General features: G+C 39.4%; 1 protein-coding gene across 11 annotated transcripts in view; it reads left to right on the top strand.

Moving 5' to 3' along the window:
• Window positions 1–17,347, top strand: part of LTBP1 (latent transforming growth factor beta binding protein 1) — a 471,389-nt gene that overhangs the window by 73,083 nt on the left and 380,959 nt on the right. The window contains exons 1-2 of one of the 11 annotated variants that reach the window (XM_077135043.1): window positions 13,719–14,119; window positions 14,458–14,668. The exons of the other annotated variants lie outside the window; for them this stretch is intronic. The gene's annotated coding sequence lies outside the window, so the exon portion shown is untranslated. Of the gene's footprint in view, window positions 1–13,718; window positions 14,120–14,457; window positions 14,669–17,347 lie in introns of those variants that run through there. 11 annotated transcript variants of the gene reach the window in all.

Raw genomic sequence — 17,347 nt, forward strand, 5'->3', positions numbered from 1 at the left:
AATCTGTTAGTAGAGAGGAAATTACCCCAATTTATACTTTTCTTTTGAATAGGCCACCGACTTTGCTCATAAGTGAGATCCTTATTACTTTTTTTTTCTTCCCTTGTTTTATTCCCTCATTAATCCCCTTCTTTCTGTTTTTCTTCATTTTTCTCTCATTCCTTCTGGTCTCATGAGAAATAGATTTGGGGGGGCTAGTTTGAAATCTAACCTCTTTGCTAACATTTCAGTTGCAAAATATATCCTGTAGCCCTCAACAAGAAGAAATTGTTGTTATAACTCATCCCCAGTAAGGACTTATTGTATTGTGTATCAAGTGTTATTTTAAATGTTTCACGTGCATTATTTCATTAACAACTTACAATACCTCTATAGGGTGGTACTATCACTGGCCCATTTTACAGATAAGGAAACTGAAGCACAGAGAGGTAAAGTAATTTGTTCAAGATCACACGATTAATAAATGACATGTCAGGCTTTAAACCGAGGCAGTCAGGTTTCAGAAGCAGGAGTCAGCAAACGTTATTAGTGCAGGGCCATCTAGTAGATATTTTCAGCTTTCTGGGCCATACAGTTTCTGTCGTAACGACTTAGTTCTGCCATTGTGGCACAAAAGCCGCCGCACACAATGTGTAAATGAGTGAGTGGGACTGTGCTCCAGTACAGCTTTATTTATGGACACTGAAATTTGGATTGCATATAATTTTCACGTGTCATGAGCTATTATTATTCTTTTGATGTTTATTTCCCAACCATTTAAAAAGGTAAAAATTAGACTCAGCTCATGGGCCATATTAAAACCAGGTAGTGGGCTGGATATGGCTCCCAAATTGGAGCTTGCTGAGCCCTGCTATAAAGGATAGTAGTGCTTTGTGTGTCTGAATGCGAATGCTCACTGTTGAATCCTTGAAATGATATAAATGTTTGTTTATGTCATAGCTAGACATCTCCCTTACAGAATTGTTCTGGCTCTTAAGGACAGAGAACAATTCTGTGTTGAACTGTTCTTGGTGATCAAGAAGCAGATTACTGTGCGTTGCAATAATAATTTTTTTCCCCAGCATTATTACTTAAGCAAACTGGGAAGTATTTTACAGGCGACATCATTCGTCTTGCATATCACCATCCACTATTAGAATTTGACCCTGTGTGATGTGTGTATATATAGATTTCTTGTAAGGCCCATATGTCGGATGCCAGATAAAGGAGCAACCTGTTTTTTTTTCTTTTCTCTTTTGGTAGCAGCAGTGTAATTTAGCCAAGAATGTGGTGAGATAAAGAGGCAAAGCCTTCAGCTCTGATTCGGCTCTTTGGTAAAACAAAAGCCATTGTAAACATTGCTTCAGAGACTTCGTCTGATGAATGAGATGCTTTTAATGGTGGATGTGTCTCGGGTGAGCCTGCTGTGTGCTTTTGGGTAACAAGAAGGGATGGCTTAGGATGCTATCCATTCTGATATTAATTCAATAATTTTATAGATTGTTCCATTATCCCATTAGCTGGGCACTACAGAGAGGATTAAGATGTATAAGACTTGATTCTGCCTTCAAGGAGATTTTGAAATAATAGATGAGTTTCAGCTTCAGTCCAAGAACGGGGTGCAATTTGATTCACTGTTTAGGTAGTGTTATAATAACCTGAACTCATGTTGAATCAAACTGCCAAGGATTCACATAATATAGAACTATTTTGGCCACTTTTGAGAAATGCTGCAGTCCTTAAGATATCATTTTTTACATATGAATTAAAAAATAAATAAATCATAGGGGAACAAATAAATTTAGTAGATTGAATTGCGTTTGATCAGTGAGAGGTAGGGTAGGGGGTATGGTATGTATGAATGTTTTTCTTTTTTCTTTTTATTTCTTTTTCTGGGTCGATGCAAATGTTCTGAGAGGTGATCGTGGTGATGAATATGCAACCATGTGATGATATTGTGAGTTATTGTTTATGTACCAAGAATGGAATGATCATAGTTAAGAATGTTCATGTTTGTATGTTGTTATATTAAAAAAAAAGTTACTACCCACAGTTGGGTGGGTCACATCTCTATGGATAATCGAAAAGTTCCCACCTAGCAATATTGAATGAGGATTAAAGCACATGGCCTTTCTGGGGTCCAAAAGAGATTCAGACTGGCATATGGAGTGATGCAAATGTTCTAAAAAATGATCATGGGGATGAATACACAACTGTGTGATGATATTGTGAGCCATTGATTATACCCCATGTATAGAATGTATGTGTGTGAAGACTTCTCAAAAAAAAAAAGATATTGTTTTTTTAAAATAGTCTACTATAGGGTGGTTCACGGTTTTATTTTTAACTGACAGGGGGAGATTGATTAAACCTCCTTAAAATGCTCAACAGTAAATATAAAAGGTGCCTAAAATGCTGAAGCATTGAGTTGGTGTGTTGCATTCAATATGTGACATATGAAATGTTACAGTGATCTTCATTTATTTAACAAGTTTTTATTGAATATATTCTATGTACTAGGCATGGTTCTAGGGTCTGAGGATATAGCACTTAAGAACTAAACAGAATGTTTGCCTTCTTGGAACTTAAGGTCCAGAGAGGGGGAGATGATTGACAAATCATGTGGTGAAAATATGTTAGAACGTGGTCAGTGCTACGGAGGGAATAAGGCTGGTACATTGGACAGGGAGTCCTGGGTTGGGGGGTGGGGTTGGGGAGGAATGAGGGTGTGGTATATTTAAATAGTGAGTCAAGGAAGGCCCTGCTGAGCAGGTGCTGGAAGGAGGTGAGACCACAGCCTTGTAGATATCTGGGGGTGGGAGGTACTGGGGGGAGGCCTTGAGGTGGGCATGTGGCGGGCATGTGCCTGGCATATTTGAAGAATAGCAAGCTTAGTAAAACTGTATTGTTAAAACTATACATTTTAGGCAAGTGGTTATTAGATGAATTAGTTTTATGTTTTGCCTAACTGGCTTTAGTATAGGTGCAAATAAAGTTCTTTGGGAAACCAAAGGAAGGCTTTGATTGCTTACATATTTTGGAGTGTTGGAGAGGTGCATTTGTGGCTCTCTGGAGAAGGCAGTCTGTGAATGGCAGGGAACTGGAGAAGTGGACATTTCCAGGGGAGTAAGTGATGGGAGGCCAGAGAGTATGGTGTATTCGTCATCTATTGCTGTGTAACAAATTGCCCCAAAATGCAGCAGTCCGAAACCACAAACATTTACTGCCTGTCATTACTGTGAGTCAGGAGTCTTGGAGGGGCCATTCCCTTAAGGCTTGGCAGGCTGGAGGAGCCACTGTTGGCGCTGGCTCTCTCAAGTAGGTGTTGGCAGGAAGCTTCAGCCCCATAGTGGGCTGTTGGCAAGAAGCTTCATTTCCTCTCTGTGGTTCCTCTCCACATAGAGCTTCCTGAGTGTCCTCACAGCTTGGCTGCTGGCATCTCCCAGAGCAAGATCCAGGGCTTGAGAGAGCAAGGAGGAAGCCACAATGCCTTCTTGGTCTTTAATCCTGAATACGACACACCTTCACTTCTGCCTCACTAAGTCCAGTCCACACTCAATGCGAGTAGAGTTCAGCTCTATTTCTTTAAGACAGAAATATTAGAGAATTTTTGGACATCTTTAAAAGTGATGGCATTCAGAATAGGGTTTGATATAGATGAAGACTAGAGGCTATATAAAGTTTTATAGGTTAGTTGAAAACCAGGTTAAAGACTGAAGATTTCAGCAAAATAATTCCAACTTCTTGCCCCCTCAAGAAAAAAAATGCCCTCCCCAACAAAACAAAATAGAAAAAGTGGAAGAAAAAGGAATGGCGGAGGAAACTGCATTTTAAAAGAGACTTAAGAAACATATAACTAATCACAATATATGGACAATGTTTGTTTCCTGATTCACGCAAACTGTAAAAAAAGATGGTGTTAATTTATAGAATTATGAAAAAGCTAACATTGATTAAAAATTTGATAATATAAAAGAGGGTTGTTGATTTTTTTTGGCTATGATGATGGTGTTGTAGTTTTGTTTATGTTTATAAAGGAGAGTTTCTGTTAGGGAATCATATTAACGTCTTTATAGATGAAACGATATGAATCAAGTAGGTTGAGGTATAGAGCTATGTGGTGGTCATTATTAAAGCTACCTGTTGGATACTCGGAAATTTCTTACACAATTCTTTCTACTTGTGTATTTTAAACGTTTTCTGTAACAAAGAGTCAAATGAACATTCAGATCGGAAAATGTTACCATTTCACTTGTGCTTGAGATTGCTAACCTGGCTGTAGTGTCCACAGTGGGTTAGGACTCGTAGGTGGAGAGGGCTCTGTGGCCAGTGGAGGAGGGGAAGGAAATGAATCCAGGAGTTAACTGTGAATGGAAAACCCTGGTACCTAACTGAATGTGGGAGGTGGGAGGCAAGGGAAAAGGGAATCAGATGGATCCAGGCTTGAGGCTGCTGTTTTTTTAAAAATGATTAAAAAAATTGAGATACAGGTAGTTTAGTGGTTAGAATGCCTGCCTTCCATGCGGGAGACCCGGGTTTGATTCCCGGACCATGCACCAAAAAAAAAAAATTGAGATACATTATATTTACATACCATGTAATCATCCAAAGTGTACAATCAGTGGGTTACAGTATCATCATATAGCTGTGCATTCATCATTTGCAGTTGATTTTTGAACATTTTTATCACTCTAAAAACTATAAAAATAAGAATAAAAATGAAAGTGAAAAAGAATGCCCGAAACATCCTATTCTTCAATCCCTCATTGTTTATTTTTTGTCTTTTTTCCCCTCTTACTTATCACAAGGTTTTCACAATCACAGTCACATTTTAAGAGCTCTAAAATGATTTAGTTATCTTCAAGGATCAAGGCTATTGGGTTACAGTTCAATAGTTTCAGGTATCTTCCCTCTAGCTACTCCATTACACCAAAAACTAAAAAGGGATAACTATATACTGCGTAAGAATAACCTTCAGAAAGACCTCTTGACTCTATTTGATGTATAGATATCTCAGCCACTGAAACTTCTTTTCTCTTTCCCTCTTTTGGTCCAGAAGGCTTTCTCACTCACATGTTGCTAGGGCCAGGCTCTTCCCCAGGAGTCATGTCCTAAATTGCCAGGGAGATTTACACCCCTGGCAGTCATATCCCGTGTAGGAGGGAGGACAGTGAGTTCACCTGAGCAGTTGGTTAGAGAGAGAGGCCACATCTGAGCAACAAGAGGTTCTCTGGGCACGACTCTTCAGCATAATCGTAAGTAGGTTTAGCTGCTCCTTTGCAGGAATAAATTTCATAGGGGCGAACCCCAAGATCAAGGGCTTGTCCCATCACATTGGTAGTCCTGAATGCTTGTGAGAATATCAGTTCTTCCCCAGGGAGAAAGTTTAATATTTCTACCGTTTTCCCCAGTTCCTCAAGGGGACTTGGCAAATCCTTTTTAATCCTCTGCTGACATTGCTCTGGGATGCATCAGGCATCCTACCAATCTGTGCAAACCAATAAGATCTCATTCCCTATTCAAGGTTCCGTGTAATTATGACATTCGAATAAGCTGACCATACAAGTAAAATTAAATAGTGTGCTACTGAAAATAGATATTCTGCACCAAATAAACATCTCTTCCTTTGGTCTCACAGAGAAGTTGAAGTTTTAAAATATAGTCCGTATCATGCTTTACTGTTAGTCCTAACCAGATTGGCTTTATTCCTATCTCGAATCAAAGTCTGCTCACTTTTTCGGTATTTTTAACAGTTGCTGTATGGGGTGATGGAGGTGATGCTGATTTTCATAGGTGCAGAACTCTAGCTCTGAGTCAGCTGCTGTTTTGAAGATGGCTTTAAAAGTAGAATACTTTTTAATGCATTTTTTAATACTTTGAATGTTTTGAATACACGGTGAATGGGATGGTCTCTGGCAGAGATTTACGGGTGAATGGTTAAGACCATCCTCTGTATCCCATTAGAGTCTGCAAATGGGTAGGTATCAGTGTTACATGCTGCCCTGTTGGTCAAAATGGTTTGGAAAGACTCTGGTCAGGGCATTATGGCCAGTGGACATTGCTGTAGTTGGTAATTTCATTCATGTTTTTCATTGGTGTTTGTTATTGTGATGTTACTTTTGCCAGTTTGTGAGCCCCATCATGGGTCCTCCACGAGCTGCAGCAAAGACCAAATGATGTCTCATTTTCCAGTGTACAAGTTTTGGCAGTCACTTTTCTGATTCTTGGAACTGTTAGATCCCAGGTGCATCCTGTTTCTATCTTTAGCTCTGTTTGTAAAAACTGTGTTAATGCTTCTAAGCTCTGGCTGCGAGAATCCACAATGGAGAAAAAGTCAACTGTTCAGTTTTCCAGAGCTTTTTCCTTACCCATCAGTATTGTTATTTACACATACATTAAAGTTCTCCATAAATGTTCATTTTCAGTTCTCAGTGCTGCTTAGTGGCACTATTTAGACTCACGTAAAATGTCCATCTTTATCCTTGTAAATCATAATGGCAGCTATAATCACTGGCCATGGAACCACAAAGCAGAGGTCATAAGGGACATTCTTCAGCCGCTAATGTCTTTTGGTTGTTTAGGGAACACTGGTGCAAATGGCCACTGCTTTGCCAGATGGGAGAGCCTGTTATCAAGACTGTATTAGGAGGAAGCACTTTTTCCAGAGACAATATACCCAGTCCCTTCTCTTTGAGCTTAAAAAGGAAGTCTGGCTTTACTCAGGATACGGATGTCAGATCTATCTAGAGAGTGCACTTGTATCTAGGCTTTTTTTCCTACCCTGGTGATGGCTATTTTCATTATCTTATGGTGTCTTGATATTACAAAGGATGTTGGTTAGTTTCTCTGGAAAAGATAAGTTTTGTTCTATCTCAAACCAGCTGAGGGGACTGAATTTATCTGTTAGCATTGATGACTGCCCTTTTCTGCCATCGTTCTTCCCAGGGATGTGGTGAAGAAGAAAGAAGCAAATTAGAAAATGTTCTTTTCAAAGTCAGGAATAATTCAAATGCATTCTATATTTAGCAAGCAAACTTATAGTTCACGTGCCAGATATTTCTAAATATAGAGAAGTCCCTTTAAAACCCATATTGAGATGATGGGTTCTATTTTCAGAGTTCTTGAGAAGTGAATACTTCACATTTACCATGAGTCAGTTGGTAGGATGCAGTGTTGAGTGATGTCTGTGCCGTGAAGGAGGGGCAAGTGTGGCACTGCCCTTTATCTCCACCTGATTGTTATCTTCCTGCCACTGTGATGAGTCTTCAGAAAACTGTATGCTGTGCTCTCTGGAAGGTTGGTAGACTTGGTGGAGCAATCCTTGAAGTATTCTGCCCTCCTGATTAACAGCAACAAAAAATGTAAGCTCATTCCCTTCCTTTATACTACATGCCCTTATACTATCACTGAAGGAAAAGAGCCCATCAAACAAAACTATACCAACAGTTAAAATTTTAGGAAGAAGATTTGAACTTTTTGTAGCATTAATAGTTGAGCTTGGGACCTTACCTTGTCTGAACTTATTAAAATAGCCAGTGAATAGACCAGTACTTGGAGAGAAGATTTCCGCAAATGATCTCTCAGAATTTGGGGGGACCTTGCTTATTGTGGACCCTCCCTTGACTCCCCCACCCTCTGATTTCTCTTCTGTGCTTCCCCTGTAAGCACTTATCGTTATCACAGCACTTACGACATGTCTTTCATCTCTTTATCTACATAGGTAAACAGAAGGGCTTCAATAAATGTTTGTTTAATAAATGTTTTTTGAGTGTTGCCTGGAGGAAGAAAAGTATTAATAATGCCTAATTCCCTGTCCAAGGAATGTTTCATGAATACTTATATTGCTAGGCATTATCTTTTAATCTTCGAATAGCATGACTTGACTTTATAAAGCCCTGAACATTTTGCAGAGTAGTTTATATTCCTTATTGTATTTCACCTGCCCTACAAGTCTGTGAGGCTGATGAAGGTTTTGAACCCTGCTTCATGATGTGGGAAAAAAGCAGAGTATTAGAAAATTGAAGAAAGGAATTCAATCCAAGGTCTTTAATGTTCATTTCATGACACTTTAGGGATGGGATGGTAACTACATATTTGAACCAATGGCTGATTTTATCATTTTCTATGCATTTACTTTACACGTTTTAAAAAGTGAGGTGATAACTGAAATTACATACAGAGAGTACACAAAAGTGCACACAATCTGATTATCACCGTATTTATATAAGTACCATCTGCATCAAAGAAGAGATTATTACCAGCCCCCCAGCCCCCTGACTCCTTCCTTTTTCTTTCTCCCAAAGGTAGCTTCTGTTTTGACTTCTGAGGCCAGAGATCAGTTCCACCTAGTTTTGAACTGTATATAAAAGAATCATGTGTGTAGTTTTTCCACTCAATAGTATGCCTGAGATTCTTTGGTGTAGTTTTTTTTTTTTCGATTTTTAATTTTTATTTATTAATTTTTTTCAGTGTAGTTTTGTGTGTCTATAGTTTATTCATTCACATTGCCAAAAAGTATTCCGTTGTATGAGTGCGTCATGATTTAGTATTTATTCTGCTCTTGAAGGATGTTTGGATCCTCCCCTCTCCCTCAACTCCCTCCCCCCCACCCCAGATAGTACTGTAAGTGAATTCCAGGAGAAGACCTTTTTGAACTTTTCCATCAGAAAACCAAACCCAGCTGGATATAGCAATGCCAAGGCTTGAGAAGGACTTCATAATCCATTGAAATTGTGTGCAATTTGGTCATATAGGCCACTGTTGGCCAGTTCTGTTTTGTTATTTGAGAAGTTTTTCAAATTGTTAGAGAAAATGCCATACTTGAAAGTGAATAAATGCTCACCTGATTGTGGAGAAGAAAAGAATTTTATTCACGATCTTGCAAGAAAGGGTGCCCAGTTGAACAGAAAATCGTGGCTGGTGTGCCAAACAATAGAACGCCAAATCGGTTATACCTGTGCCTAGCTCACAGAACCTCCCCTGTTTCTCCACTGATTGGATACTCCAGAGGTTACAGCCTGTCCGGATAGTCTAATTCAAATTTCTGGCAAAAGGTTCCGCTTTTGATTATATGTTATATTTCAGTGACCCTGGCCGTTATTTATTTAAACTTGTTTTTACCTGTTTGTCACCAAGTATAGGCTTACATCAGAGGTGCTATCCTTCCCTGTCTGCGAAACCAATTTGAGTTATTCTGCAGTCATTTCTTGTGCCATCTTGTGTGAAAGCTAAACTTAATTTTCTTGCAAATCCCCCTTCTTTCTTTTTGAACTTTTTTAGTTTTCACATTTTAGTCTTTCTTCAAACTTGATAAGAGCCTTTTCACATCCTTCATAAGGATCTTCCTCTTTACAGGGGTTCTTGATCAGTCTCTGAACTAAGCCTCAGGCACATGGGATAATGTAGCACCTAAGTGCTGTGAGTACCCCAGGTATGATGGTTAAATAAATTAGCATGGACAGTGCCACCCCTTTCTGTCCCCCAAACCAGTTTTCTACCATCTCATGAGGGGGGTCATCAGTGCCTGAATTTTTTGCCAATTCTTCAGATAAGACCCTCGGACCTTGTAAAGCCTTGGTGATAGTTCTGTTTGGGGCTGTATTTTTGGGGATAAATGTATAACAACTATCCCCGACCATAACGTTAATGCCTCCTTTTTTGGCTCACATTATGTCTAAGGCCACCCTATTCTTCCATGTCGTTTGGCTAGTAGCATTCAATTCTTCTGGTCTTCCCTCAGCTGTATCCTTGGTGTAATTGATCTGATTAATCCAATCCAGATTTTTGTTGATGGTGATCCACCAGAATAATGATAACTTAAATCCTGCAGCTACTTAATTTCCAGCCTTGAACTCATCTGGGATTTCCCTTGGCACCCCTATACTGTCTGAATCAACTCGATCCTCCTCCTTTTCAAATGCCAGCGTGAATGGGATGGCCAACTGGATCAGAGCACAGATCCCTTTCCTCTTCTTGGGTAAAGCTGGTCAGAGGATGCCCTTTCCATAATACCACCAAAGCCCTGCTTGTAGTGTGGTTAAAAACTGGGAAAATTGCCAGTACTATCTTCAGTCACATGCCATGCTTGGGTACATGAGCCTACGGTCCCGAGGTCCTGGAGCCCTTCTTCCCATCTAGAGAGACAGGCAGAGTGGTTTCCTGAACTAAGGTGAGAAGCCAGTATGGCCTTGACTTTTCCACCCCCTAACTGAGAGGGAAAAAAGAGGACAATGTACTACAACTTTCACCGGAAATAGTATTCTGAAAAAGGAATACCATGCACTTGAACTTCTTGTCGTGTTCCTGCATACCCATCAGAAAGGGCATGACAGAAGCAGTGGGGTCAGTCTGTTGAGCAAGCATAGCAGTTGCTTTTGTTTAGACTCTGGAATGTATATTTGATCCATTCCACCCAGGTGCATGGGGAGAATGGGGTGAGAGAGTGTTTTGAGGAACAGGAAGCAACAAACTCTTATTAATTTTTTCCACCTGAAAGGATGGCTTTGCAGGAAGAGTGGACTGTGGGATGAGGGGTGGGAGGTGAGGGGTGAAGTGTGTGTGTGGGGGTCACTTGTGCTTGCTTTGTCTGCATACGACAGGAAGACTTGGCCATAAGTAGGTTTGGTATAGAACCAACAACTGACCAGGCTTAAGTTCTGGTCAAAAAAGAATGTGAAGAATTGGGTAGAACTCAAACTTTGCAACTGAAAAGGGCAAGTGCTGGAATGCAGTTTGCTCCCCAAGAGAATTACTAGAAATCAGGATAATGTTTTAGTGGTATGTAATAAGAATAGCTAGTAAACACGGAGTGAATTTATTCAGTGCCAGGTACTATTTTTGAGTATTATTTAATCCTCTCAAAACAATGTAAGATAGATACTATTATTATTCCTGTTTTACATGATGAGGGAATGCAGGTGCAGAGAGATCAGATAACTTGTCTAGGGCCACTCAGTTGGTAATTGTAGGGTCAGGACTCAAATTTAGGCAGTCCATCTGCCCAAGATATATAGTATAGCCTTAACCCGTGGGCTATATAGCCTTGTTCTTTGATGGTGTTTATATTAATTTACTATTACTGCTGTAACAGATTTTCACAGATTTAGTGATGTAAAATAATGCAAATTTATTATTTCACAATTCTGGAAGTTGAAAGTACAATATGGGTCTCAGTAGGCTAAAATAAGGAGTTGGCAGGGCCGCATTCCTTCAGGAGACTCTAGGGAAGTGTGCCGATTTGAAATGATTTATGTACCCTCGTAAAGCCATGTTTTAATCCTAATCCCATTTTGTAAAGGCAGCCATTTCTTCTAATCAATCCCTATTCAGTATTTTTGTTTGAAACTGTAATCAGATAATCTCCCTGGAGATGTGATTTAATCAAGAGTGGTTGTTAAGCTGGATTAGGTGATGACATGTCTCCACCCATTTTGTTGGGCCTTGATTATTTACGGGAATCCTATAAAAGAGGAAACATTTTGGAGAAAGCAGGAGATTCTGAGAGAGCAGAGAAGAATAACATAGCTACGAGAAGCAGAGAGCCCACAAGCCTTTGGAGATGAAGAAGGAAAATGCCTCCTGGGGAGCTTCATGAAACAGGAAGCCAGGAGAGAAAGCTAGCAGATGAAGTTTTGCTTGCCATGTGCCCTTCCAGCTGAGAGAGAAACTGAGACTGTGTGTGCCTTCTCACTTGAGAGAAAGACCCTGAACTTCTTCGGTCTTCTTGAACCAAGGTATCTTTCCCTGGATGCCTTTGATTGGGCATTTCTATAGACTTGTAATTGCTCAGCCTTAGAACTGTTAACTAGCAACTTATTAAATTCCCCCTTTAAAAACCATGCCGTTTCTGGTATAGTGCATTCTGGCAGCTAGCAGACTAGAACAGGAAGAAGCCAGTTAATTGCCTTTTCCAGCTTCTAGAAGCTGCCATATTCCTTGGTTAAGTGATGGTTAAGTTGATGTGTTAGCTTGGCCAGGTTATGGTATCTAGTTGTTTGGCAAAGCAAGCACTGCCCAGATTGTTAATGTGAGGGTGTTTTGTAGATTTAAATCATTAGTCAATTGATTGCATCTGTCGCTGATTACCTCTACAATTAACAAAGAAGATTGCCTTCAGCAGTGAGAGGAGTCTTTGTCAATCAGTTGAAGACTTTAAAGATTTCAGTTGTCAGAAAGAAGAATTTTTGTCTCTACTTTAGCCAGCTTCTCCTGGGGAGTTCATTGAAATCTTCATAGGAGCTTCCAACTTGCAGTTGCATTCTGTCCTACAGAATTTGGACACATATATCCTATTGGTTCTGTTTCTCTGGAGAACGCTAAGATTTTTGACTTGTGGTTCCATTCCTGCATCTTCAAATCCTGCAACATCAGGTGGGGTCTTTCTTATGCTATCATTTGTCTGGTCCTTTCTCTTCCACCCCCCTCTTTCACTCATAAAAACCCTCGTGATTACACTGGGCCCATCTGGATAATCCAGGATAATTTCCCCATCTCAGGGTCAGCTGATTGACAACCTTCATTTTATCCACAACGTTAATTACCCTTTGCCACATAACCTAATGTGAACCTTCTGGGGAGTAGGACATAGGCCTCTTTGGGGGAGGTGGGCTTTATTTTGCCTAGTGTGGTATTTTACTTGGCCTGTCAGTCTCCTTACTCATGAGTGAGCTTTAATCACAAAGGTTAGCAAATAATCATCAAATGATGATCCAGGACTTTTGTAAAAGTTAGATGCAGGCCTAAATGTAGTTCCCCCAGTTCTCTGAAGTCTTGGGACCACAACATTCAGGCACTTGTGGGTGGAAGGATAGGGGGAGTGAGCAAGAGATCAAGGGACGAGTGATGTCCAGGCACCAAGAGGGGCCCTAGCCTCAGGACCTAGGAATTGAAATGTTGAGACCACCACTCCTAAACACCACTCTAAACAAGTACCTTTTGACGCCCGCAAGGTGGTGTAGCTTAATCAACTCAATCTGATTGCATTTCTGGGGCGGGGGGGTGGGGGGTAGTTAGGAAGGGGTGGGTAGAAGTGGGTTGGCGTGGGGAAGAGGGCTAGGGGGTTAACTAACTTAGTTAGACTCTGGCACTTGAGTTGTGAAAGTGTCTTTCCTATGATTATTTTATAGATGAAGTAGTTTGTGTGCTGAAAATGGAGTTAATTAGTTGTCAGAGGGTTTAATGCAAATTAACAGTAGGCCTGGGATTGGAATACACCGGAATCTACTGTTGAGCAGTTGTGTCAGAATGGAGGTTGGCTGTCACATGGACCCATGAGTGTTAGCTTGTGCCTGTAATGTTTGCTATGAATCAAGAGAATGGTGTGGAGAGACCTACTTTGGGTGTTGTGCTGATTGAAGTAAAAATTTCCCCTTACATGTGGATATGTTTGGCATTCCATAGATATTCCCAGTGAATCCTTCCAAGGTGCCTCTGGGTTGCATTAAATCCTGTCTCCTTGTTTCCCTTGGCAAAAGAGTTTGTTTATGTTTGAGCAATGTGTAGACTAAATTTTAAGGCTAAATTTTCATAGCAGTTCTCTGCCCAGAGGTGCCCGGAATTGGAATCAAGAATCTACAAGGTGCGAGTCCTGTGTGAAGAGGTGACAAGTATACTGCAAATTACACAAGACATACACAATGAAGGAAATAAGCAAAGTCAAATAATAACATGGTAAATATAATGTTCTTAGGAGACTCAGAATTAGAATATTTTCACTGAGATTCTCAAGGTTGAATTTTTTTCTTTAACCTTTTTATCTTTACCCAAAGATGTTAGAGATGATCTAGAAGAAAGAGCTGACCTGTGGGCCCAGAGGCAAGAACTTCTAAGTGGAAAGAAGGTCTATTTAAGCACTATGGTCAAGTAAACCCTAGATTGGCTAATCCTAGAAAAATGCCTTTCTGTCATTTAGGACTGTTATTTTTGGACAAGATGTTTATGTGTGTGTGCATGATAGCAAGAGAAACCAGAAAGACTGGATGGAATTAAACGGCAGATTGAAGGATGTTCGTGCACCCACTGGAGTTAGGTGGCCTTTCCCAGGACTGGGGAGGGGAGGCACCCACTATCTCCTTTGACCTCATGAAATGGGAGAGGACCAAGTCCAGATCTCTACCCACAACTAGGAGGGTCGTTTGAAAATGTAAGTCTAATCTTGCCTGCCCCTGCTCACACACCTCCCCTGTCTCTCTGTTGCTCAGAGGATAAAGATCCCAGAACTTCATGCCTGTGGACACTGACTCCTTGGTTGCCTGGTGCCTCTTCTTGCTCCTTGGTCCTGCCTACCCTGTCTTTGACACAGACCTTTGCCCATTTTCTCTGCTTGCAGTGCCTCTCTCCTTCCACATTGAACTCCTCTTCCTCTGTTTAACATCTGCCCATTCTTCCGATCTCACCTTCTTTGGGGAAGCCTTCCTTGATCCTTTACTTACTCTCTGAAAGATCCGTCATAACACCATGTTTTGTTTTTCTCCTTCACAGCTTTCGTTTCAGTTTGTGTGGCCATCTGTGATATACCCTGCTTGTGAATGAACAAATGGCAGTATTACATGACTACTGTCAATCCAAAAGTCTTCCAGGCAGGAATAGAGCCATCAATCCATCTTCTAGGCTGCCTCAGTTTCCCCAAAACGATGAGAAGAGACTAGTTCAAGGAATCTAATCAGAGTCCAATTAGAGTTTCTCAAGCAGAGTAAGCAAAAGTTTACTGTCATTTTTTAATTTCCATTTACCTTTCCAGGAAAGCCTTTCAACCACAGCATTCTATACTTTTATGGTACCTCCAGGTAATAATGAGACCTACTTTCTGTGTATCTTTGGAGGTTGCAAAGGTTTTTCATTGATCAGACCCCGTGTGATTCTCTGAGCCTTACATTCTTCACATTACAGTGCTGACTCTTGGTCCTTGCACTTCCTGGAATGCCTCTCATGGACATAATAAGGCCGCTTAACAAACACGAGGGTGACAGCAGAGCCCAGACAGCTGGTCTCTTGGGAAGATTACTAAAATTGAAACCATAAATCCGGTTTGCGAGTTTAAAACTTCCTAGTGCTTTGTTGAATCTTTAATTACATATTAATTGATTTGAAATTTGACCTAAGATTGGCTCAAGTGCTCATAGCAAGCAAACAAGGACTTTTAAGAAAACTTTATTTTTCACTTAGAGTACACATGATTCCATAGTTATGTGACTCATGGAGTTATTTCTTACCAAACCATTTAAATATTTTATCAACATGGTTATCTTTGAATCAAATTAGTCCTTGGAATTTCTCCCTTCTGAAAGCTCTTATTATTTGAACATAATGGAAAATAAGATAAGCATGCACTAGGTTGTTTGTTTTTTTCCTTTTCAATCAGAAGTCTTAGAATTTTCAACCAGTGCAAATCAAAGTTTTATGAGTTTTGGGGCTTTCTGCCTTGTCCACAATCACACAGAAGGGTGGTAGCAGGGCTCTGAGCCCAGGCTTCCTGACGTCTCAGTCCATTTTTTCCTTACTGTCTTTTATGTATGATCTGACTACTTTTATCTAAATAATGAGAAAAGACTTTGTACAATATTTTTGAAGTCCAAATTGTAAATAAAAAGGATAGAGGACTGAAAAGCTTGAATGATTTCATGAATTCTCAGGTAAACCACTGTTTGACAAAAAGCTGTATATTTTCCCAGCAGTCAAGATTCATTTAATCAAACGTTCTAGTTCATGAAGAAAATATGAGAAGTATTTCATTATAGTAAGTTACCAGATATCTGTACCCAGATATTTAAAAAGTATTTGGATGGTCTGCCACAGATACGTATTTTATTTTAGAAAAAGTTCTCATTTTAGTGCTTTCTTGACATAGGCATCACTTTTATTATTTTCAAAATGCTTCCTTTTATTTCTTTGCCTAATATTAGTGTTTTGCCACCTGCTGGTATTTTGAGATTTGATGGACAGAATCTAAAGTGAGACATCATTCTTTCATCATTTGTTCAAAGCCTTTTATACAGCAGTTAATCCTTCCTAATTATATTTCTGGGAAGGATGTTCTTAACTCAAACAGGAAGATAATATAGACATTTTGTGAGGATTTAGTTGCACTTTACTCTGAGGAAAGAAATTTGAAGGGAAGCGCTCTCCATTTCCCATTTCTCACTCCCTGGGCACAAACCACCATATTTATTTTATTTTATTATTATTTTTTGCCCTCTTTGTTTTATGAGCCCCTCTTCTCTTTCTCTCTGTTCCTCTGCTAGTCCTATCACTCCTATTAATTTCCTGACTTAATTAAGCTATTTTGAAGGAATAAAAAAATTCATAAACCTATTTCAGCATTCATTTCACAACTTAATTGCCTTAATATTTTGAAAGATAACCTATGAATCTGAAGAATTGGAAAATTCACTGTGCATTTTAGAAATGCTTTTTGAAGTTTAAATGATTTGTAATCTGTTTTTTTTCTTTGTGGGCAGATTGCTTTGTGCTAATTGAATGTAGTGATTTGTATCTGAAAGTAAATATCTTTGTGACATTTGATGTACATGTTAGATATTTCATATATATATTTTTTTCTTTATTTTTTATTTTTTATTAATTAATGGAAAAAAGAAATTAACCCAACATTTAGAAATCATACCATTCTACATATGCAATCAGTAATTCTTAACATCATCACATAGATGCATGATCATCGTTTCTTAGTACATTTGCATCGGTTTAGAAGAACTAGCAACACAACCGAAAAAGATATAGAATGTTAATATAGAGAAAAAAAATGAAAGTAATAGTAGTAAAAACAAAACAAAACAAAACAAAAACCTATAGCTCGGATGCAGCTTCATTCAGTGTTTTAACATGATTACTTTACAATTAGGTATTATTGTGCTGTCCATTTTTGAGTTTTTGTATCTAGTCCTGTTGAACAGTCTGTATCCCTTCAGCTCCAATTACCCATTATCTTACCCTGTTTCTAACTCCTGCTGGTCTCTGTTACCAATGACATATTCCAAGTTTATTCTCGAATGTCGATTCACATCATTGGGACCATACAGTATTTGTCTTTTAGTTTTTGGCTAGACTCACTCAGCATAATGTTCTCTAGGTCCATCCATGTTATTACATGCTTCATAAGTTTATCCTGCCTTAAAGCTGCATAATATTCCATCGTATGTATATACCACAGTTTGTTTAGCCACTCGTCTGTTGATGGACATTTTGGCTGTTTCCATCTCTTTGCAATTGTAAATAATGCTGCTATAAACATTGGTGTGCAAATGTCCGTTTGAGTTTTTGCCCTTAATTCCTTTGAGTAGATTCCCAGCAATGGTATTGCTGGGTCATATGGCAATTCTATATTCAGCTTTTTGAGGAACCGCCAAACTGCCTT

Source organism: Tamandua tetradactyla, chromosome 17, assembly GCF_023851605.1.
Source record: "Tamandua tetradactyla isolate mTamTet1 chromosome 17, mTamTet1.pri, whole genome shotgun sequence".
NCBI lineage: Eukaryota > Metazoa > Chordata > Mammalia > Pilosa > Myrmecophagidae > Tamandua > Tamandua tetradactyla.